The sequence below is a fragment of the Pleurodeles waltl genome, chromosome 4_2, assembly GCF_031143425.1.
Source record: "Pleurodeles waltl isolate 20211129_DDA chromosome 4_2, aPleWal1.hap1.20221129, whole genome shotgun sequence".
NCBI classification, from domain to species: domain Eukaryota; kingdom Metazoa; phylum Chordata; class Amphibia; order Caudata; family Salamandridae; genus Pleurodeles; species Pleurodeles waltl.
This window is the reverse complement of record NC_090443.1, coordinates 959,425,658-959,450,223: the sequence shown is the minus strand read 5'-3', so window position 1 is coordinate 959,450,223 and position 24,566 is coordinate 959,425,658. Positions and strand designations below refer to the sequence as shown.

Below are 24,566 nucleotides of genomic sequence, written 5' to 3'. Positions count from 1 at the left end.
CCTACACGCACACACCCCCAACATGCACATATACACACCCCTACACGCACAAACCCCCAACATGCACATATACACACCTCTACACGCACACACCCCCAACATGCACATATACACACCCCTACACACACACATACACACCGACAACACATACCCGCACACATACAAACAGACATGCACACCGTCCGACCCGCACACATTTCCCATACACACAGCACCCCCGCATGCATACACTCACTCACTCACCCCCTCTACACTCTCACATGCACACCCCCATGCACGCACACAACACACAACCCCCCCACCCCCTTCCCTAACGGGCAATCAACTTACCTTGTCCGTTGAGCCTCCGGGAGGGGACGGGATCCATGGGGGCAGCTCCGCCACCAGAACACCGTCACCAGAACACCGCCACACCGAATCATGGGATGTGATTCAGTGGGCGGTGTTCTGTTGACGTGGCGGTGGAGGTTGAGCAACCTCCACTTTCCCGCCGTCCGCCAGTATGGCTGCTGGCGGCTTTCCGTACGAAAAAGGACGGCGGCCTGCCAGCGGTCATAATACGTGGCGCGGAAGACCGCCACCACTGGCGGTCTTCAGCACGCCGGTACCTCAGCGGTCTTGCGAAAAGACTGCCAAGGTCGTAATGACCCCCTATGTGTCTTCCTCTTGTGGAGCAGCAGCTCTTCACCTAATCATTTGAGTTGCCGATTGTTCTTCTGTCTCATCATCATTATCAGGTGTCTCAGTGATAATGACCTAAACCTACAGTTTTCTAACACAATGCGTAAAAGTGAAATAGTAGACTATGAGCCTGATTTAAGGTTTGCAGACAGGTTACTCCGTCACAACCGTGACGGAAACATGTCCGCCGCATTACGATTCCCATAGCATATAATGGGATCGTAATACGACGGGCAGGATATCTGTCACGTTTGTGACCGAGTAACCCCATCCGCCAAACTCTAAATCAGACCCAATGTTATAAAAAAAATTGTTGGACACAGAGTTGAATGGAGAAGAATTAGTTGGAAACAGCATTCACCATTCATTTAGTTTCCATCCTGTTCCGTTAAAAAACAGCATGCCATATGGACAGCTCCCAAAAGCCAAACACAATTGTACTTTTCCAGGAATGTATTGGAAAGAGGAAGAAACAATCATAGCACATTGCAGGAAAAGAGGCTACAGGGAAGAAACCCTACAATCAGCAAAGATAAAACTGAATTAGAAAAACAGGTAAGAGTTGTTGTTTGGGGAAAGCACCAAAAAGGATGCAAAGAGATCCTGATATGATAATCAGGTTCATTACTACTTGTAGTCCCCACTATCAATAAGTAAGAGGTATTTTGTAAAAACATTGGCATCTTTTGAAACTAAAGCTCATAATGAATGGAATAATATGCAAGAGACCCCCTGTAACATTCAGGAGCCACTATAGGATAGGATTACATCAAGACATCTTTATGAGAAAAGTACAATTCCCCATTAGCTGCCACAACGGCAGGCCTTTAAAAGATACTCAAAATTCAAATCCTGTAAAATTATAGTTTCAACTATATTTTAGGGAGCCCCATGTATTGTGTACAGAAAATAACAGACAAGAGCATGAACTGCAAAACAGATCATGCACTCTATGGTCTAAATTGTCATTGCCCAAAACGTTATGGTAGAAGTACAATATTTTAAATACACAACAGGAAACTTGAACATATTTGAGCCATCGGTATGGTGACTTCGAATATCCCATTGCAAGACACTTTAGAGAAGTAGAGGAGAGTAATAAGTCTCTATTAAAATATTTTGTCATTGATTGCGTTACACAACATATTAGAGGAGGCAACAGGGAGAGACCACCAAGAAAACTCAAATTCAAATATATTACAGAACTGGAGACAACTGAACCAAATAGTCTAAATATCAGTCAAGAGTTAGAAAGTCATCTGTTGGACCAGTAAATCTAATCTGTTACTTTATAAATCACATTTCCTTCTCTTTTTTAAAATGAAAAATAGATTACAAGTGGAATAGTTTTACTTAATTGTTTTGATTTTCTTAGGTGTCGGGGAGGACATACCCAAATGAATTAACATGTGGAATAGTGGAGCAAAGTGCTATAAGCACAATGCTATCTACACCAACATTAAGGCTATGATTTGTAGAAGTATTTAAAGGACACCTAACATAACAAAAGGATTAACCACAAAGGAGCTGACAGGGAAAGGAGGATGCCCTGGCAAGCTGCAACCATAAGTGCTTTTTTATCCTTCTCTCTGAAAACACATAAAAGCATCAGATGCAGAATGATTATAAATGGCAATAGACAATCATGTGGAGTATTTATTTTGAAACTACAGGTTGCTCTTCTCTGTCCATTGTTACAACATGAGTGTCCTGCTTCCATATTGATGTTCACAGAGTTGATAGGAGATTTTCATAGGAAATTGACTCAGGTCATAAGCAAGGCATTTTCCCAAAAATGTGTAGACCTATACTTTTAGTACCTGGTATTTCAATGAAAGCACACATAGGATGTGCAAACCTGTTCTTCATCATAATCAACCCGAAGTATATATCTACAAAAAGGGAACATTTCTTGGAGACGGAGACGTGTTTTCAGGAGTATGGCAGGTTTCTAATTAAAGTATCTGCTTACTACTATGTACATTTGTTTTGTAACTCATTAAATACAACTTTTATGATAAGTCAATTATATTAAAAAGTTCTATTTCATAGCCAAGATGTTCATAAAAAAGTGTCCATAGAGGTACACATTAGGGTCAGACATTACCAATATTAGATAAAATGTATACATCATCAGCATCTTTCTACATTGTAAGAAGATACCAGATCAGGACCTCACCACTGAGTATCAATAATGAGGAAACAGGCTAATAATAATGTACAGTATTTTTAATACTATAACTTATTGGGGCTAAAAAGAGATTGATGGTGGGTGCTAAAAAAAGGCTTGGGCCTAGTCACAAACTACATTTTGTAGTACATTTAGTAGTACTACAATAGTACAACCAAAGTAATTTCACAAAACTTCACCTCTATCTCTCCTACCTTTTGAATGGAAAGATCCTTATACATGTAATTTTTAGTAGTGAATGTGGGTGAAGCCAGGGGAGAGACTGGAAAAAGGCAAATACATAGTACTAAATGGGAGGGCTATAGGAAGAACTAAAGAGGAGTTTAGGCAGGATTAGGGAGGGGTTTAGGGAAAGACATGCACCCATTCACCAAAGAGTAAGCCCACTGCTATTCAGAAATTGCACTTCCAAAGTTACTTCCACCAAAAAGGGACCCAAAACAGTAGCAAATTACTACCTTTCAGACCTGAAGTGCGTCCAGCACTACAGATTGAAAATCACTGCTACAGCAATACACTCCTACAGAAAATAATGGCCGTAGGGACTTAAAATAAAACTCCTTAGGAAATAGTTAAACTAATATATTAAAATCATTATAAATAAATATAATTTAGTTGTAAACAAATATCTAAAAATAAAACCTATTATTTAGTTTAAAATATTTTTGACAATTTTAATGCATAGTTTTTATTTAAATATAATAAAATAATTTTAAATAATTCTATAATCACTTTTAATATTTATCAATGCATAATATATATATATTTTTTGACTTTAGGTGGGAATTCTTTTTGTAATTTAAACTTCAGGATTATATTGTCTAGCTTACTATCACTAAATATTTAATTACATTTTAGGTTAGTAGAGCTGTAGAAGTTTTTGTTTTGTTCAACATACAAAATAAATATATAACATTCATTTACATTAATTTTAACATACAAATATTGTGACCAATCATTTTCGAGTTAAATAAACTTTGTTACTTTTCTCAATAGTTTACCATAGAAAGACTCCACATTTGAGGTGAAGAGCTTCCTATGGAAATATACAGGGAAAGTTTAAAACTCAACTTTATATTAAATTATTAAAAATATTTTTATGTTAAATATTAATGTATGTTAATTGTATATATTTATTTTTAACTTAGAACAAACAAAACAATGACAGAGCGCTAACGAAATTATGAATTAATATAAATAAGCAAAAATTAATTAAAACAATTTTTACAAAGTTTAAATGAAAACATAAATTACAACCTAAAATATTTTTCTATTATGCATGAATAAACATTAAAATGATGTACAAAACTAATAAAAGTAATGTAATTATAGTTTAATAATAACATACTGTTACATTCCTTTATAAATTAAAATAAACTTTGGTAAAATATTTGATAATTAAATAATATATGTTTTATTTTTAGATGATTTAACATTATATTTATTTATTTATATTTACATTATATTTTTAACATATTATATTTATTTATATTTCTAACTATTTTAAAACAGTTAATTTAAAAAGCTTTATAAAGGAGTGCACCCAAATAAGTAACTGGTATTTAAAGTTAATATAAAAAATAAAATAAAATAGACACTTTGAGCCACCCTGACAAAAAAAGAGAAAGGAACTTCTTTTCGGAGGAAGTGAACAGTGTACAGAGTCTGTGTGCAGTCACATATAGTGATGGGAGCCAGTAAGTAAATTGGGCTCACTCTGTGGAACATGCTCTATGCTTTGGTGGGCGGATGTAAAATGTGAATGGCAGATCAATGGATGTTGTCCACTGACCAGAAGCCGCCCTGAGTATGTGTAGACTAAGAAGACAGTTCAAGCTACTTCAAAACCCAGACGTAAAAAACAATAACCCAGATAAAAAAATGATATGTCATGCCAGAAGCAGATAACGCCCATGTAAGTGTGTAAATGAAACCTATTTGGGTTTTTCACAACACTTTCCTATTCAAATATGCATAACCTAGTTATGTTAACTTTGCAATCAAGCCCTTCACACAATGGTTGAATTTCTGATTGTGTACGTTTCAAAAAGGCAGGTTCTTCCATGTTTGTTTTATGTTTTCACTGCTTCTTTACCTCCAAAGAACAAATAATTCACCTGGATTTAATGGTATTTTCAGTAAGGCAACCACAGTATTCTGAAAAATTATAGGCATTTTATTCAAGATGTTTTTGGTATGAAAAATAGAAACTGTAATTTGTAGCAATGTAGCTGAATGGTTGCCATAGGGCTGGTGGAGTGCTCTTGCCGAGATGAAGACCGCATTAAGAATCGCTCCTGCCCATATTGTTGAGAGATGGAGTATTACAGGGCATTTAGATTCTGCTTCTCCTGGGGTTAAACACAGTGTTTAAGGTAGGCATTATACTTTAAGTTGGTGTACATGAAACATTCTCTCTTTCCTACCCTAACAAAGGTAAGGCTTTGAGCAACATCTCATCTATTATGCATGGGAGCCTTCTCCGCAGTTCTATATGCATACAGCCAGCTTCATTACGCCTGCCATGGACACCATCGCTCTGGCGAGATTTTGATCAAGCCCATGAATAAAACAACTGCTAAAGGAAACTACGCCGTACAGATATGAAAAAGTACCTCACGCTTTCACACAACTACACTCTACAGCTACATTAAAGAAAAGCTTTGCAGACTTCCACAGTATACACACTTTTTGGCAAGTGGTGTGTAAATAAGCAGTTTGTGTCTTAACATGCAAAACCACCCCATGGCAAACCATTTCACATACATGCAATGCCATTTCTCAAACAAAATGGTTTATTGTATAATGACAGTATACTGCATAGCAAGAAGCAAGTGATACATAACCACGGCCTAAGTAGGCAGGGTGCACATGCACAGAGGTGTAAGGAGAAGAAAAGCTTATGAAGTAGTTTGGAGGAGCTAGCACTAGTTTGAATGGGTATAAAACATCTCTTAAAAAGAAGTATTGTGTAACTACATTTGAGAAGGTTTGACATTCTTTTCTAGAGATGTATACTTGATAAATATAAAAGGTTATTTGTATGTTGTTAAAGTGACTTGACTTGATCTAACTGTTGCATGTTATAGGGCGAACCTTTGTTTCTTTAACATGTACAACTCTTGGGTATTTTGATGACACAAGTTCCAAACAGTATGGAATTTGATAACATTTTAAATGCAAAAAAAGAAATAATTAATCTGAAAAGAGGAGTGAATTAATTAGAGCAGAGATAAACAAATCAGTACGAATCCCCGACCTCAAAAGAACATTGTTATTCTCTTAACACCACTCCTTACACAGGGAGCAAACAACAAAAGGTTCACTGTGGCTTGAGACAGGATCAAGGTTAAAGGTCTTCAGGATATGAGGGGCAGAGGATAAGTGGAAATGTTCTTTCTTCACATCTCCTCTGTCACTGATGATCCTTGAAACAATGATGGTCATGTCTTAGACCATCCACTTCAAACGAGTGGAGAGAGGATTTAACTTGGTAAATGTCTTCTGTGGCTAGTTCTTTAACAAGGTAGGCTACTCTTCTAGAGGTTTCATTGACAAAGCAAAGTGATGGACCCTGAAATAAGGAAGTTCCTATGACAACAGAAACAGATATTGAAGAAGAAACACAAACAGAGAGCTTAGCAACATGAACCTGTCACTGTGATAACTGCACGCTGGTATACCAGGCAAATAAAAATAAAGAAGAGAAAACTGAACTCATCATTTATTTTATTTGTTCATTTGGGGCATTACACAGTGTTCACAGCACCTGAAAGGAGTGAGAAATGTTATGGATAAAGAGATGCATCTAATCATCACAGTAAGCATAGAAAAGGTCTACTGCCAGAGAATGTGACAGACAAAATGAAGTAATGAGAAAAAAATGTGTTCACAGCAGATTGCTGACAAATTCGTGTAGCAAGGCGGGAACACAATTTCTAGGTTTATTAAAGGAAGCATAACGGAAGATGGCATTTTGAGGCTTAAAGGATTAAAGGAACACAATGCAAATTCCTTAAACTAAGATAGTTTGTGTAAAACCCCAAAAGAAGGGGGGGGTCACAAATAAGGGTGGAGTGTCAAAGCTAGCCCTTTGGCCAGAGAAATTCTTCTAGGCCTTGAATACATTACAATGGATCAGACTGTGGAACCAGATAGAATACATCACAGGATATGTTGGTGTCCGCACAACTGCATATTTTACCTTGAAATTTCATGAAAAGTTAGCAAAATTATTATCATAAAGTGAAATGTAATTGGCGTAAAAAAGTTATGTGACATACTGAAAAGAGATTATTTTGCTCAAAAATGAATATTTGTGAGGCTTTTTCTGTGTAAAACAGCTTTGAATGGGCGTATTAAAAGAAATTGCAATAACATGCAATTTTGAGAAATTTCACAGATTCATGTAAAATAAGATTGAGAAATGTTGCTGGCATTATCTCAATTTTGCCTAATCCTAATACTGAGCAAAATTAGAGGTGTAATCCTCAAAAGTGGGAGCCAGGCAGAGGCTAACATTTACTGAAATGGGAAGTAATTCTGGTGTCAATAGTGAGTAAGTGTTTCCTCGAATAAAAGAACAATTATGTGACACTGCACATGACTTTCAAATTCAACTTGCCTCATAGGAACCCGAAGAGTTTTTGCCTAACATTTCATAATTTTGACCTCAGCTAAGATTCTGGCCTTTTACATTTTACCAAACTTTTGAATAGTTTAAGAAAATGATAGTCCTTGCTAAATTTGTAATCTGTCCTTATTACTGTAATGTGCAGGAGCTGTGCAGAAATTCCCTGACAAGCTACAGTAGCTCTCCATCATTTAGGAACATTACAAAAGTGCACTGGTGCTTCCTTACCAACAGAATAAAGTTACCAGGGGTCTACTTTCCATGGTAATGATCCCTATCAATGTTGTAACTGACTGGTAATTATTAAACAGTGGCAGGGCAGCTGCTGTGCTCAATTTGGTTCACAACTAAGGGCCTGATTTAAGTATTAGCAGACGACTTACTCTGTCACAATGGTGATGGATTTCCCATCTGCTGAAATCTGAATCTCATTTATCCTATGTGTGACAGAAATGCGATGGAGAAAGTTGTCCGCCAATATCTAAATCAGGCTTTAAGATAAAGAATGACAACATCAAATGGATTGGTTTTTATAAAGGTTCTTTCTTATGGTGAGTTTGGTAAATTGTGTTGCCTTTTTCCAGCTAAACAGTTTGTTTCTGAACTGGAACTGCCTGAAAAATGTAGACAAGGAACAAGTGGAACGAGTGGAGAAAATTAGCTTTCCACAGGGATGGAATGCTGCAGGGCTTTGGAAGAGGTTCCCTCTAGTAGATTCATTGAAGATTGAAGCTATCCTAATAAGAAAACTTGGATTAGCATGGGAACATGGGATTACATCCCAGATGTTAGAACAATACTATACCCTGCATGGCTTTCAAGTAGCCTTGATTCTAGACAGAAAATGCTACAAGAGAGCTGACGGACAGTAAGATATATTACATAGGATTGTGAAATTTGTAGCATCACCCAGTTTCTGGGTATTTCAATCAACTAGCTCAGAGTTTTAAAATTCTGCTAGTCAAGGCTATTTTGTTTTATTCAATGCCAAATTTTGGTTTACTTAACTGAAACATTTTTGGGGCCTGCATCCTTGCCAGTAAGAATAAAGATTGTTTCATGAGTAGGTCTGCGTGCTCCCTGAGCTACCCCTAGAGGTGATATGGGCACGTCTGTATATGGACTCTACTGACTGCACAGACTTAAACCTACTTTGAATGAACAGATACACTGAGCACTGAGAATTTACATTGACTTTGTTGATAATGAAAAAATATAACCATAAACAATAAAATTGTATGATAATGAAACGGATTTACAAAATTAATTATGAACACATTTGTACATTTCTGCATAGAATATGTTAAGAGTAAAATGGTAATAATTGTTTTATTAAAACATGTACTGCATCTTGATTTAGCGCTTTAAATTTTTTTTAAAGTTTAATTTACATTTAATGGATTAAATGCATTGAATACAATAGCAATAATTACATTTTTCTCATATTTATGACTTCAGTGTTTTTCATATTTGTACTTTAGTTGAATTTAATAGTTTTATTAGTTAGGGTTATTGTTAACATCAAGGATATAGTGTTAGTGTGACATTTATTCTTAGGAAGAGATTTGGGGTTACCAATACTCCTTTTCTGACCATTGGGGTTATTTGTAGGCATAGGGTTAGGAATGGTCTAGGCTGATCCTAATGGGGTTGAGGTAATGATCTTTCTGGGCTATGAACAAGAAGCCAGTCTAATCTTAGGGCAAGGTGGAGGGGTCAATACAATGGTAGGTTGATGTTGATATAATTATTGTTGCCTCATACTTCAGGTTTTCCTTTAAAATTCATAGAAACTGCCTTGATCCTGTGAAACAATTGCCTTGAAGGTTTTGAAAGGCAATTTCTTGAAGCTTTGATGCTACAACCCTCAGTTGGGGATGAAAGAAAGAATCTCAAGTTATATTGAAATGTTTCTAGAGAAATCCAAAGGGTGGGGGGCTCAATGAGCAAAGTTTTTATTGTATATTAGTGAGAATGAAATACAGAACAAACTACATTCAGGATCGATTGGATTATTGATACCAGGACAAGTGCAGAGTAAGAGTTTCTCATTTGGCAACATTCTGAAGAACTCCAAGTTCTAACAATCGGGTAATAATGTTTAATGTGACTAAGAGTTCTTATTAGAGTAAGATGGCTCCAGCCAAATACCTCTGTGCAAAAGAACCAGCGGGAGGAATCCTAGAAGCTACGTGCCACCCACAGTATGAGAGGTAGGAAAGACAGAAGATAAAGAGAGTTATGCAAGCCAGGCTGACATTCTGTATTTCGCATTAGTTGTACCAGCTCCAGAACCTCTACGATGTTTGCCAGAACGTAGAGCGGTGAAGTAAGGGATATGCTATGTTCCCGCAAGTCCTGTCATTCTTCTGCTCCCTTCCTTCAGAAGCGTCTTATGCGATGCTGATTTGACCCTAAAGACAGGTCGGCTAGACCTCCCTGTTTGTATTGTTTTAAAGACTGTTCTTATGCACAATTATTTTAAAAAGCAAAGAGACCTAATGTCTTTGTTGAGGAAGGGAATTTCCCCATAATTTACTTCTAATTCAATTGGTGTGTCCCCTCGGTTGCTGCTTAAAATTATTGGTGATAGTTAGTAACTCTCCAACTGGTTGGCAGCTGACGACAACAAGTCCCTATCCTCACCACACCAATGCACAAGTATTTTAATACAAAAGATAGTTTTGAACTTTTTACTGTGAGTAAGGACACTTTCTTTTATGTAAGGCTCTCTCTGAAACAAATCTACCATTTCATTCTAAGAAGCTTTTGTTTTTGTCAGCGACCACTTTGTCCATAGATATGCCATCTAGAAAAGATTGCACAGGAGTTCTGGAATACATTCCAGTTGCAGAGATCTGAGGTGTTTTGGGACACTGCCCTTAACAGAATCATTTTAAACAAGCATTGGCAAAGCCAAAAGGTTTTGCCTATGTGAGATCCATTGGCTTTGTCAATATGTTTTTGCATGTTGCATAGTAGCACAAGCTGCTCTGTAACATGGCTTAAAGTAAAAAAAAAAAAAAAAAAAAGGCTATGATGTGGTCAGTGCAGGCCACGTCATAGCGCTTTCGCTTTTTTACTTTAATCCATGTTGCACAGCAGCTCACACTGCTGTGCAATGTGTAGAAAAATATTGACAAAGCCAATAAATCTTGCATAGGGAAAATCTTTTTTTTTTTTCCTAATGCTTATTGAGAATGAAATTGCATGTTTACTCACCTGTAGAGATGGTGTCAGGGTGCTCTGAATCTTAGTGGGAATTCCACTTCTGTATTGGCCATGGGCAGGAAAGTACAGGAGGGGGAAAGTTAGAGTCTCGGTGCCGGCTCAATGTCCTGTGATTATGGGCAAATCACATAATCTCCCCAGTGCCTTAAAACACAAACAAGAAAGAAAAAAAAAAGTGTCTTTGTGTAATATAACTCATGCTTATTTAAAGTCCAATACCTTTGGGTCTAGTGAGAGGGGGCGGTTTGGGTGAAACCACAGGAGGGGTGAAGGAGAGGTCTGTGGACGCATGGAGAGGACTGCATTCACATGCACCGGCACATTATGGCTTTAAAGCAAGCACAGCACAAGTGATGGGACTATAAAGATATGGCATAATGGAAGAGTTTGCCAATTTGGCAAATCTCCCAGTCCCAAAGCCAAATGTGTCTTTGAGTATTATATCTGGTGCTCAAATAAAGCGCTCCCATTTCTTTGGGTCAAGTAGAGCGGGGGGATAGGTGAAACCACAGGAGTTAGCGGGGGTGATGGAGAGGACTGCAGACACATTGAGAGGACTGCTAACACATGCACTGGCACATTGTGACTATAAAGCAAGCACACCAGAAGTGCTGTGACTATAAAGATGTGGCATAACGAAACAGCAGCCAACAGGGAAAACCGGTTCAAGTCTCGGTGTTGGCTCAGCATTCTGTGATCCTACTAAGCAAATCAAGTAATCTCCCCAGTGCCTTAGAAATGGAAAAAAACAAGTGAATGTGTCTTTGTGTAATGTAACTTGTGCTTATATAAAGCACTTCAATACCATTGGGTCGAGTTGAGCGGGAGGGGGGTTTGGGTGAAACCAAGAGAGTGGGAGAGGGTAAAGGAAAGGGCGGCGGACGAATGTAAAGGACTGTGGATACATGCACTCCATGAGAGTGCATGTGGAAAATTAAAAAAAGAGTACCTGCGACCAGAGGAAGGACACTGGCCACAGGAAGAAGTACTTGATCCATGCTCCATAGCATGGACCTAGGCCCTGATTACAAGTCAGCCCAGCGGTAAAGTGGCTACAGCATTGTCACTGGCTCGTAATCGTGCCAACAGCAATGCTGCCGCCCACAGGGAGCACCAGCACCCGCATAATGTGCACTGTCTACAGAGCAAACAGTGCGCATTATGAGAGTGCTGGGCATTGGAACCCCTTGCAGCCCCCTGCACCTGTTCTCCGTCATGAAAAGAACCAGGTTGTAATCAGTAGGGCAGCAATGTGTGCAATGCCAACCTGGCAGATTGCAACCTGCACTCGCTGTCAGACCATCGGGATCACTGATCCCGGCAGAGACAGCGGTCGGACCGCCAGGGTGGTAATGTGGTGGTCGGACCACCACAGCAGCAGTGGTCCGACTGCCACTGTTGGTGTGGCTGTCCTAACAATGCCAAACTTGTAATTAGGCCCTCAGACTCCAAAGCCCAGATGGAAGTCAAAGGCTAGGAGGAGCTGCTGACCAATAGGAAGAAAAGAAGCGAGAGTTGCGTGGAATCCAATCAATGATATGTAAGTTTAAGTAATGGGAGGGCTCTAAGCCCCATTTAAGATTTTGTTCATCATTACAAGAGATTTTGCAAGCACAGGGCAAGCACTGTGCAGGCGAAACCTAAAAATCACACATTGCTTTCTTTATGAGTAGGCTATTTTTCACATTCATTTAGAAAAGATATTACGATTGTCAAAGCTGTTCCTTTGACATACAGGCAAAATTAATTAAACATTCTTGTCATGTTTTTACTTGTTCCCTACATATTTGTTTTATTGTGGGTAACATTATAATGAGGAAAATGGTTTAATACTTGTACGTTTTGTTTACAGGGTGTGGGTGTTTTTAGCTCGATCTATCATGAAAACTAGTGTCTATTTTTTTGAAAAGTTATTACTTCATCCTCGATTAAGGGCTTCATTAGGAGTTCAGTGGACAAGACGACCTGTCTGCCGAACATCCAATGGAGAGGTTGCCACCACACTGGCTACCTCCCAGCTGGATCCATTACGACTTTCGTGCTAGGCTGACTGGCTGAAACCGAGGTTTCCGCCAGTCAGCCTAGCGGGAAAGTGGCGGCAGCATTCCCTTTGGCTCGCAGTCGAGCCGGTGGCAATGCTGTCGCCTGCAGGGTGCACCAGCATCAACGTAATGTTCGCTATCTGCACAGCAGACGGTGTACATTGCGAGGGTGCTGGGCAGGGGGGCCAGTGTACAGCCCATGCCAAAGGCATGGGCAGTGAAGGGCTCGCCTGTGGCCCCCTGCACTTGTTCTCCGCCAGCCTTTTCATGGCAGTGATACCACCACGAAAAGGCTGGCAGAGAATCAGGTTCCAATTAGCAGGGTGGTGCTGCATGCTGATTCCGACCTGCATGCTAATTCTGACCTGCACCTACCGTATTCCCGTCAGGATCACTGATCCTGGCGGAGATGGAGGAACTCTGGCGGTCTGACTGCCAGGGTCTTAATGTGGCATTCGACCGCCACAGCCCCGTCTAAAGACCGCCAGCCTCGTAATGAGGCCCGAAATCTTCCTAGGGCCAGTTTAGTGTCCGTCACTTCTTTCTTTTGTGAGATATCTTATAAAGCTATTTCCTGAGAAAACATTGTTTTTCTATATTATTCTCTAGCACATTATTTAAGCCAAGCCTCTCTGGTACTCTATTACACTTTTGATACCCAGTCGCATGATTTCAGGTGTACCACTGATTTTTTTCTCTCACATACTTCTACCTGATCTTTAAATATTCTTATAGTACTTGTCTAGCTGATTTTATACCTTGACCAATTGGAGTTCCTTGGCTGATTCGATACATGCCCCATAGCATTTCTGTGCCTGATTTTTAATTAAAGAGTAGCCTCTAATCTGATTCCAGCCATGTCCTATTATATACTGTACAGTAGAGACCTGACCAGTATCTATTGTCCCATCTTAAACATGGTGTCAAATGACAGGATCTGCCCTGTAGACAGGTAAAAAACCTAAAATAACAATGTATAACTACAAGAAACAGTGGGTCACTGGTGTTTTACAGAAAAGCATACAATCTGTTTCATTTACATCAAAGAATTTCTAATGTAAAAAGAGGTTTTTGGGTTACTGATACAGCCCAGAATTTGTATGCTCTTACTTACTTTTGTGTTTTGAATGATATCCAGAATATTTTAATTAGAACATCGTCTGACACAGATATTGTGCCCTAAGTGTTGTTGAAAAAGCATATCATCCAACTGGAGTGAATTGTAGAGAATCTATGCCCAATGGGATGAGATTTTTCTGAACGATATTTTGGACATGATAACTATGTCAGACTATATTTCTGTCTGACATACAATAGCTTTGAATAGTACCTCAATGTGCCATGGGGCACGGGTGTCATCACTTAGATTTACCAATGCTCTCATATATTTTCTACACACTCTTTACTGTAGTATTTTAACTGACCTCGGGCATCTTCTTGCACAAATGGACAAACCTGAGACTCCATGAGCTGGATTCCATGTGCATCACTTTGAGACCCAGTAGGTATCTCATCTCATTCACTGGCTCTGAAGGAGAGTGCTTCCTAGCACAGCCTCCTCCTAGAGGGAAAGGAAAGCTTGTGGTCTATCGTGTGGCAATTCCAGCATCCCACTTAATGATAGCAATTAATGCATTAGGCCCTAATGACTGCCTTCCTCCTGTTTGATTACCACTCTGTGCATTCTTGTCAGCCCTGGGGATGAAGTTTGTGGCCAACGCTGCATTAACCCATTTATGACACTCCCTGATCGCATTCTGAAGATGTCACCAGACATTATCCGCGTATTAGACTGTGCTAATGCACTCACTGAGCACAGCATTCCTCTACCTCTATCACATGTGAACCATGTTTACCCCCACATCGCGGACAATCCAACCCACAAGTACAAATTGTGCTAAGAAGTATCAATTTACAAGCCCCCAAGCAACCATTTAGTGGATGCTCCTGGACAAATATCATACCTTGCACCTAAGGGGAGCCCCACTCAGTCCCACCCTTCAGAAACCACAAACTCTGACATCAGTTCACTAAACCAACACTAGAGGCCAAATTTGCATACAATCATCTTCATCAACTGCAATTACAATGATGATAACAATACAAACCCTTCTTCCGGTTACCGGGATATTCACGATACGTCCATCTCCCAAAATAACAATTGTTATAAAATCTACTGACTATTTTATAAAAATGTCCATAACCTAGCTGAAAATGACCCTTCGAAGTATCCTATTACCTTTATAAGATAGTGAGGTATCCCCCTCAAGGGACCCGTCCCATTCCTCAAAATTACTACCTCAGGGTTTCACTTGCACAACAACAGAAGGAGAGCCTGGGACCTCACTGCTCCCCCATTTCATCAAACTATGTAACAAAGGCTTAGAAAAGAGTCCAGACACCCACGCATGTGCTGTCGAATGCAGCCCTCTGACAGTTTTCCTGTCGAGTTGACAGGATCATTACCACGGCATCAAGAAGAGAGGCAAACAGCTCCTGGGGTGGAATTCCCTAGCAATGCAATGCTGACAACACTGTAGTCAACAGATGAGCAGAACACAAGCTGCATTGCCAACTCAACAAACTACCACCTTACAGGAGTTACCCTGAGGGCTCCTTGAAAGGGAAGAATGCAAGCTTCATAAATGTGTGCCCCCAACATACCACCCGCTACAAAAGTGGCAGCCTCTATCATGGAAGGGAAATCTTTCAAATATCCCCTCTAATCGAATAGAAATAATCTGCAGAACCGTACAAAATCAAACCTCACAGCAAAGGAACCTTTCCCTTGTATACAAGGAAGGCCTATGACACCCTAGATGCATACCCTTTACAGGGCCACAGCGACCTCTACCGATGCAGAGCAGCAACAATGGCCCGAGGCTGCCTGTGGGCAGATCACTGAGACAACCCACTCTGATCAGTCTAGGACAAAGGCACACTCACCTCGCAGTGGATGTCCTCAATGACAAAGACAAAACATTCCGGGGTAGGGAAAAGAATGCACTAACTCAGTATTAGAACATTGGAATGTTGAGAGCTCCATTGAAGACAGTGGAATGACTTCGGGCTTATAATGACTGGTATAAGCCCGGAGCATCTACAGTCCAATGTTTGTCTTCATGTTCCTCCCGTTAGAACATCCTACCCTTAGTGAGTGGAATGATCTAATAGCCTCGGGCTCGGTTGTTAGAGATCCTCTCCCTCATTATAGGCCCTTGCCTGTGGCTAAGGCCTATAACTCAGCCTGTGGGCCTTTAACAGTAGGTATACCCCTAGACAGCGGGCTGTAAGGCTATAGAGTCTCACGGCTTTGATAAACAAACATGGTAAATCTGCAAGTGTCTGTTTGCAGCACCTCTGGTATTATATTCTACCTTGTCAGTGCTCACTTCCCATCAAATATGTGATGACGACTCTGAACAGCAGGCTCAGTCACAGACGTGAATGCTAACAGATACCTAGAGCCAATAAACAAACATCTTGTTATAAGCAAGCCATAAAGTCAGCCAGTGAGATGGTAAAAGAAGGTGAGTTGAATACTCTAACATGAGAAAGGAACACAATTTTTTTTAAGCATCCTCGAAGGCAGTTTATGTATTAGAAGCTACTGAAGCGGGGATGAGGGCTGACAGGGCTGTGTACCAGATTTCCATATGTCCATCATGAAGGTAGTCATCTCTTTTCAGTTGAAAAGAAAGTCTTGCATCTTAGTGGGATCTGATGATGCTTTGTCCCCCTCCCCTCCAATGGGACATTGTATACACTGTAAAATGTTTGCTGAATCCCCCTCAACAAGTTACAGTACAGAATTGGATACCAAATGTGAAGAATACATACATGTATTTGATTTAACTCCAGTCTTTCACTAGACGTCTAAGCGGGTGCAATTTCCTGAAATCATCAGAATATCCACTAAACAGATAAACTACTGATACGTTATTTTGAGCTGGCCAAGACAATTATCGACTTTGAAACTTCCAACCATCTTTCTGGCTCAAACCCTGATACTCTGGCATAGGAATTAAGAAGTAACCTTTCACCATAATGGATAAACCTTATCAACATTTCATCAGGCCAGTGTGAGTTACCTAATTGTCTCACACTTGGATATACTGCACCCCTTTTGAAAAATCCCTCTTCATGATATCTCAAAAGAATGCATCAATCAATCAATCAATCAGAGAATTTGTAAAGCGCACTACTCACCCGTAAGGGTCTCAAGGCGCTGAAACCCTGCATATGCATGAGCATATAGAGAATTCTTCCAAAATGGTTCTTTGAATACCTCCCCAAGTTCTCTCAATAGATTATGGACCTGATTTAGAGTTTGAAAGGTGGGTTACTCTGTCACAAACGTGACTGATATTCCATCCACGGTATTGCAGGTCTGTAGGATATATTGCACTTGTATTATGGTGAACAGGATAGCCGTCATGTTTGTGACAGAGTAATCCGGTCAGTCAAACTCTAAATCAGTCCCTAAATTACCTAACTAAGTTCAATGCAGAAGGTTCTGGAAAAGGTTTGTGGTTACCCACTTTCACAGGTCTTAAATTTGTGTCGGAGAAGTTCTTTATAGACATAAATGATCAAACAGGACAAAATATTGTCCGTTATTAAATCGCATGTGGTGGCAGCATTACAGAGAAGAGAAGAACCAGCAAATATATTGCAAAGCCTGGCTGCAAAAACTATGGGACATCCTGGTGCTGGAGGGGGTATATCACTCCGTAACCAACTACCAATGACAACTCGCAGGGACAACTCCTGGTGGTCTATTTGACAAACAATCACAAACAGTGATCACACACACAAAGAGTAAGGACTTAACCTGCTCACAAACAAGAACCTCCAAACAATTTCTCACAAAGGCTAAGGGAAAAGAAAGTTGCTAACTTGCTAATTCTGTCCTATAAGCAATGTGTACATGAAGATGCAGATAAATGATGGGCAAGGCTCAAAGAATTTTATTGCGGGGGATGACATGGTTCAGAGTTACCTTGCAATGTAACTTTAAAACTTAAATAAAGTGAATATGACCACAGTACAAGCAACCAAGTAAACCACTATTAATGATGAAGAAGTCTAACAATCAAATGGTGAGACTCTTCTCAAATGTGGTTAGTTGACTCCTAGCCTCCATTCATCTTCTCTCCTTGACCAGCTCCTCAGCTAGTTTCTTAGCAATATGTATTTATTTCAGGGTTTCATAGGTGCTATCTGTAGCGTTCTGGTTACTTCAGATTACTGAATGCGAAAGGAATGTAATCCAGTCTCTAGAAAGAGAGAAACAAAGGTGACAGCATGCCCAATCAGGTAGGATGCAGCCAATAGCTGTCATTCTTAGAGTGTGACTGACCCAGGAGAATACAAATGATCTCACTAAAAAGCAAATCTAATCAATTCAATTTTCAAGACTTTTCTGAAACTAATGTGGTTGGGTTCTAACAAAAGGGAAGAGAGGTGGAGATGCAAGAGTAACGAGTATTGAACTTCCAAGGGTCCGCCTCCGTGGTGGATCCACTAGAAAAGCTGGTGCTGAATCAAGGTTAACAGCCAATGGCAAAAGGTTTCTGGCAGGGTATACCACAGAGCTACTTTTTGCAAGTATTTTGGGCCCTATTCCAAGGAGACTTTGTTTATATTACGGAGAACCTTAAATTTAATCATGGCTTTGACTGGAAGCCAAAGTGAATGCTGAATTTACTACTAATGATTTTCATGTATTTCGGATTATGAATCTGAATAGAATTTGACTAATACAGAAAATAATGTGCGACTTTGAAAACGTGCCCACTTTAGTGGCAGTGATTATTCATGAAGTGTCCTTATGAAATGCATATTAATAATAATTGAAGAGCCTACGTTTAGGTTACTGTTATAATGTGATATCAATGATTTTGCATTATGTATTTGCTTTATTGATTACAAGCTTTAAGTTATCGAGGTTTGGGCCTAGTCTGCACAGCCTCATGTTAAGCTGCATTGTTTAATAAAATTGTGGGAATGTATGACTAGAGAAATTAATTCATGTATTATTCTCACTGCATTGACAAAACGTTAGCAGATGTCTTTAACTTTCTCATGAGAACTGCCTGCTAGAATATCTTGTATTGGTAATTGTTACACTGTATAGTTTGATGCGTGAGACAGCGATGTTCCCAGGAGCTAACAATGGATGCACCGACTGGAGTACGGATATACAAAAAAAAAATCCTGACAAGCCTGACAGTGGGAACAGGAGAAGAGGAGCCAATCATCGACATGTGAAAGACAATTTAGTTATATCTTAGATTTGGGGATGAATCCTTATTGGGCTAATTGTAAAAGTACGATTCTTCGACCAATGACAATGTGGGAAGTTTTTCAGGTAATTCTAACTTAGCCCGACTGCATAGAGAGAAGTGTGCCTTTTTCCTACTTTGATTTCCTCCGTAGAGGATTATTCTAGTCTGTCCGAGGAGTTCCTGATGATTTATTTCTGTCTTTAACTTTATTGCTGAGACTTCTGATGCCGAAAGCTGATTCCTTAGATATTGCTTCTTAAGTGGTACGGATATCTTAGAGTTCACGGTTCTGAACCATTCCCTTTACTGCCCGTTGCTGATGCTGACCGAACATATGTCCAACTGATGTAGATAATCGCAGCTTGCTGATCCATACTGAGGAGAGGTATAACAAAATGCTTTTGTTCTTGTTGTAGGATATGTTCTTTATTTCTAGGTACCAAATGCTATTTTGATAGAGCCATAGTTAGATATTTTTTCCAAATTAACTTTGACTACACTGTTTTTCACGAAGCCCAAACATGCTATTCTAATCAGAAAGTTAGTTAAGGAGACCCTGAAATGCTAATAAGTTGCTATTATCAGAGAGCTGAAGTTCTTCACTTGTTGAACCTAGATGTATGCTATTTCTGTTGCACAATTGTTCTTGCTTTTAATTTGCACTGTGACGCCCAAATATTTAGTAATCAATGCACTAGTTAAATTGAGATTCTTTAGAAGGTTTGGTCAACCAGGGCTGTTCTTGTATGTTTACCAGTTGGTTTTGAGACTAATTTACGTGATATTAGCATTGTTAATATAGGGAAATAAACTTTCTAACTTTACATAAAGGTGTGGTTATTCATGGCCAAATGGGTCATGGCGCGTGAAGATTGCTGACACTAAAGGTATTTGATGATATTTATTGATTATGATGATGAAATTGTAATGTATTTGCTTTGAAATTGAGACTTATGGTAGAATCACTCTAAGCGCAGTAACAGGTCTATCGAACCTCTAACACATCCCCTTATAAATTAACAATAAAAGACCAAATAAGGACAGACGCGCTAACAACAGCAAAGTCATTTAGTGGAATTTACAACAGATCTTGAATGCGAGTGCCTAACCCGCAGAGCCATTTTACCGACACGTTACTTATGAATATTCTTCTTCTCACCCTCCTCCCTTTGCACATCTTTTCAAGCTGTTATCACTGTTTACACTGTACAATATTGCTGAGGTTGCCTGCCAGCTTTCTGAGGCCATTCTCTACAGCTGTGTTTTGTTCTTTGTTAATATTTTGCTGATAACATATAAATAAGAAAATCATTAGAAAACATTAAGACTTCTGATCCCAGACTCAAGACACAATAAGCAGGTGTGGCTATCAATTATTTGTTTAACTCTGTCAGCTTTTTGATTCCACAGCTTCAATAAAGAGCTCAGGGTGCAGACATCTTCAAAGGTGGAACTGCCTTAATTGGCGCCTTCTCTGCCTGACTCCTGGTCTCAAGATGCTCTATAATCGCCCCTGCACTTCATCCTCTTTGAGAGCCATCAGTGTGATATAGTTGATACGCCGTGGGAGTAATGAAGCTCGAGGACTGGTAGTACAGGATAGATTGAAGGGTGAGGAGAAGGGCAGCAGGTATGTATGCTGCAGTGCACACATTTAAAATCCCTACCTACACCCCTGGGATCTGTTTGTCATAGCCGAGCTTACAAACTTAGCGGCATTCGTCCAAGTGCTGTAGCAGCTCACAAACGTACAAGCAATGCAAAGCTTGCAAATGTATATAAGGATGAGTAGCCATACTGTACCACTAAGGGCGGGTACGCGTGCCATGTTCTTGGGCCTCGGCATGTCTGTCTACCATGCATGGTTATTTCAGTCTTACATACTGGTTAAAAGTAAGGCAAAGCTAGAGAGATTGCACTCTGAAGACAGTGTGCCATATGTGTCCACAAGTAGGTGCAATGCCTAGTGTCCTGCCAGTGGGTGTGGTCCACTACCCATCCCAAAAAAGAAGGGATTGCAGTGGCATGACCAGTACACAATACAATGGGGCTACAAAGTTCTGCTACAAGCAGGCACTGAGCAACATTTACGTGACCCTTGTACCAGAAAAGGGTCTTTAGGAAATACAAATCTAAGCTTTTTTTATTTACAAAGGACTAAGGGGGTCATTTAGACTCTGGCAGGCTGTACTCAGTTCCGTCAAAGGTATGTACTCCACTGCCTTGGCAGACATACAGCCTGCCAAATTTGAGATCGCTGCCTACCTGGCAGAGATCTCTGGGCCTTCAGAGGAGCTGTTGTTACAACACTAAATAGAGTGGGTGGACCATCGCTTTAGCTGGCAGAATACTCCAGCACCTTTTTGGTGGAGTACCCGTTCCACCAAACTCTCAATGAGGTGCTTAGTTGGGAATAGTAGACTCATTTGATGAGTAGGGCTCTGCTGTTGCAGCTGTGACAGCCGGACTTTACATACCCATAAAGACAAGCACATTTTGCTTAATATGACGTATGCAATGGATCTATAAAATTCATTTGAAATGCTGTGCAACCTATCCCTCCTCAAAGCTTAAAAGTTGACCAAGCCAAAATGGTGATGAGTGCCGTGTATGTAGCAAAGTTTATGGGGTCAGCAGACGTTAATACTCTGTTAGTTCCCAACATAAATTCCAGAAAAAATTCTGCAACTTGCCTAGTTCCACGCCAATACTTCTTTTCAGAAGAGAACCTTTATTGATATCTGCAACCAGGAGGGCATTATTAGCCTTACACTCCCTAGGATCCAAATTTGCCCCAGCACGCTGCAAAAGTCTCTCAAGATGGTCCCTGAGATCTTTCGATGATGGAAAATGCCTTGCAACAAACTTGGGTTTCCATGTCCAAGACACCCTGATAGGTCAGGGGTTCCATAGATTGAGGCAAGGGCCTGGTCATATAACAAAGACTGATGCGGAAAATGGGAGAAAATGGAAATGGAGGAGTATAACATGACCTTGGGCTCCGTTAAGGTCCTGCTTATTTGTTACACAAAGTCACAAGTGCCATGGCAATACATTTAGATTGGGCTACTCTCCTTGTCCCCTTATTCTTCTTGTCAGAGTCAGGCTGGGAACCCTAACCCTTAGGAATTTAAATCAGGAATTGAAAGGAAATGCAGAGGGTCGTGGGGTAGGCAACTGTACTTTTGGTGGGTTGGAAGATGAATTATACTTTTAATTTCCTGTACTTTCTATGGTGATCTGAGAATTGAGTGGGCAATATCACATCATCAACTAAAGAGGCTCTAAGACCGTGCGAGGAATGCATAGACATTGCAGCCTAGTACAGTAAAGCAAATTATATCTGAAAGGCATGGAGGTGGAGAACCGAAAAGCAGCTGAAATGAAATAGATATTTTGTGGTGTACAGCTGTGATGTTTTATGAATGCCAATAAAATTGAACTAAGTAGTTTTGTATATGTGTAAGTGAGAGCTGTTTTTTTGTACTTACATTTTATTAATCTATATTTTTTATGTTTGTAGCATACTGTATTGCTGTTTGGACCTGAGGCAATGGGTTTTTCGAAATAAATCAGATAAACAAAATGGAAATGCTGCTCCCTGCTCGCAGTTTGCTATGTTTACAGCGCGATGTATCTACTGCTTTTTTAAAATAGGCAGGTCTTCACTCTTTGTTTTAGTAGCTGCTTGTTGATGCCTCTATCAGTCTCTTTTAATTAACATGTGGCAATGATTGTTTGAAGAATAGATCACGCGGCCTGACTTCCGATGACGTCACTGGGTGTCTCTGGAAGGGTCCTGCCCGTGTGATTTGATGGGATGACACCAGGGCCTATGTGAAACTCTGGGCTCTTCTCGGTCTCAAGCACTGGTTCACATATGAATTCCCATGAAAAACAGCTGTGGGGGTAGTGAACAAACTAGCCATCTGTCCAGTTGTGGATTGCGGGGCGCGGAAGGGGCCGGGCGGCGAGCGGAGGGGCTAGGGGGCAACAAACATTAATTTATTTATTTTTAAATAACCACTTACCTTCACTCACCCCCGTGCCAGGCAGACTAGGAGCCTGTGCAAGCTCTCTCCAGCCCGGCAACGGTGTTGCTGGGCTGGACAGAGCATACTGCGCATGTGTGTTTGGCCGGCCCGAGACAACTGGACAAACACATGCGCACTTAGGGGGAGTGCTAGTCACCCCCGTGGTCCCATCTCTTTACAAGAAAACGCTAATAAACTCAGCCTATTATCGATTTCTTCTAAAGGTTTTGCAGCTGCCGCTGTTGGCATGGGGGGGGGGGGCGACGCTCCCCCGCCCTAACAGAGGAGCCACCCCTGAATCGGTCTATAAAACAATCATAGTATCTAAACCTGGGTCATCACCAAGCCAAGCTGAGGATCTGTTATCACTGTGTAATGTACCTGGACTACTGCCACACAACTTAGACCCATGGTCGTCACCAAGCCAAGTTGAGGGTCCGTGTAATGTACCTGGACTACTGCCACACAGCTTAGATTCTAAACAGTGTGCATTTTTGTATAACAAGTACGAATGCATTAACAAAATTAACGAGCAGAGCATTGACTGTGGCAGAAGGCACCACACTGCTGGAACCTGTCTACGTCTCTCCTAGTTTACCCATAGTCTCTCTCAACCTCTCCCTGACACCCCCTGTCCCTCACCACACTTCCAAAGCCCTCACCAGGAAACTGCTCATACAGGAAATGACAACAGTAGGCACCCTAGTCCTGAGAAGTCTGTTACCTGTTACAACGAGCTTAAATCATCCTATGATTAAATAATTATTGGGTCTCTAGACGGATCCAGTGCTTAATTTGTAAAAACAAAATAAGTGTCAGGGCCCTCGCCACGAGCCCTCCGCAGCTTGCACCCCTCATTGTCCCTGTCAGCGCTTTCAGTGACAGTGCCAACACAACTACTAAACATCACATTCCTTCAAGTGTGACATATCAGACTAATTCAGGCTCCCTACATTCAGACCCTAGACCTTCCATAAAATACTCCACCTCTCCAAATCCTTTTTCACTAATCTGCTCTTTCCAGAACAGGATTCCAGTTCTTGCAACAGACTAACTGAAGAAGTTTTCTAACAATCCAATGTCCTAGATACAGGATCATAATATTAGCAAGAAAGAGCATACAACAAACACAAGTAGCGAGGCACTAAAGAAGATTTCAAGATGGCGGCCACAGAGCTTTTTCTCCACTGCCCTCCTCTAGAGAAAAAGGGCCCCATCGGCCTGTGTTACTTCTCTCCACTTTGTTTCACCATCAAAGGTTCTGTACCTACATGATTCTCTACCATTACTTGTATGAAACGTACAATTGGTAATGTGACTCTTTAATAAGCAATAATGTTGAAAATAAAAAATAAATAAAAAAGACTATGCAGTTACAGAAAATAGAAAAATAGGTACAAGCAATTAAAACTGCGTGAAAATTACAAAATAAAATAATAGAGTAGCGTGTAAATGGTCCTAAAA

General features: G+C 40.3%; 1 protein-coding gene across 4 annotated transcripts in view; it reads right to left on the bottom strand.

Annotated features, from left to right (window-relative positions):
- B4GALT2 (beta-1,4-galactosyltransferase 2) overlaps positions 1–24,566 on the bottom strand; it is a 625,157-nt gene that overhangs the window by 324,782 nt on the left and 275,809 nt on the right. The window lies entirely within an intron of this gene.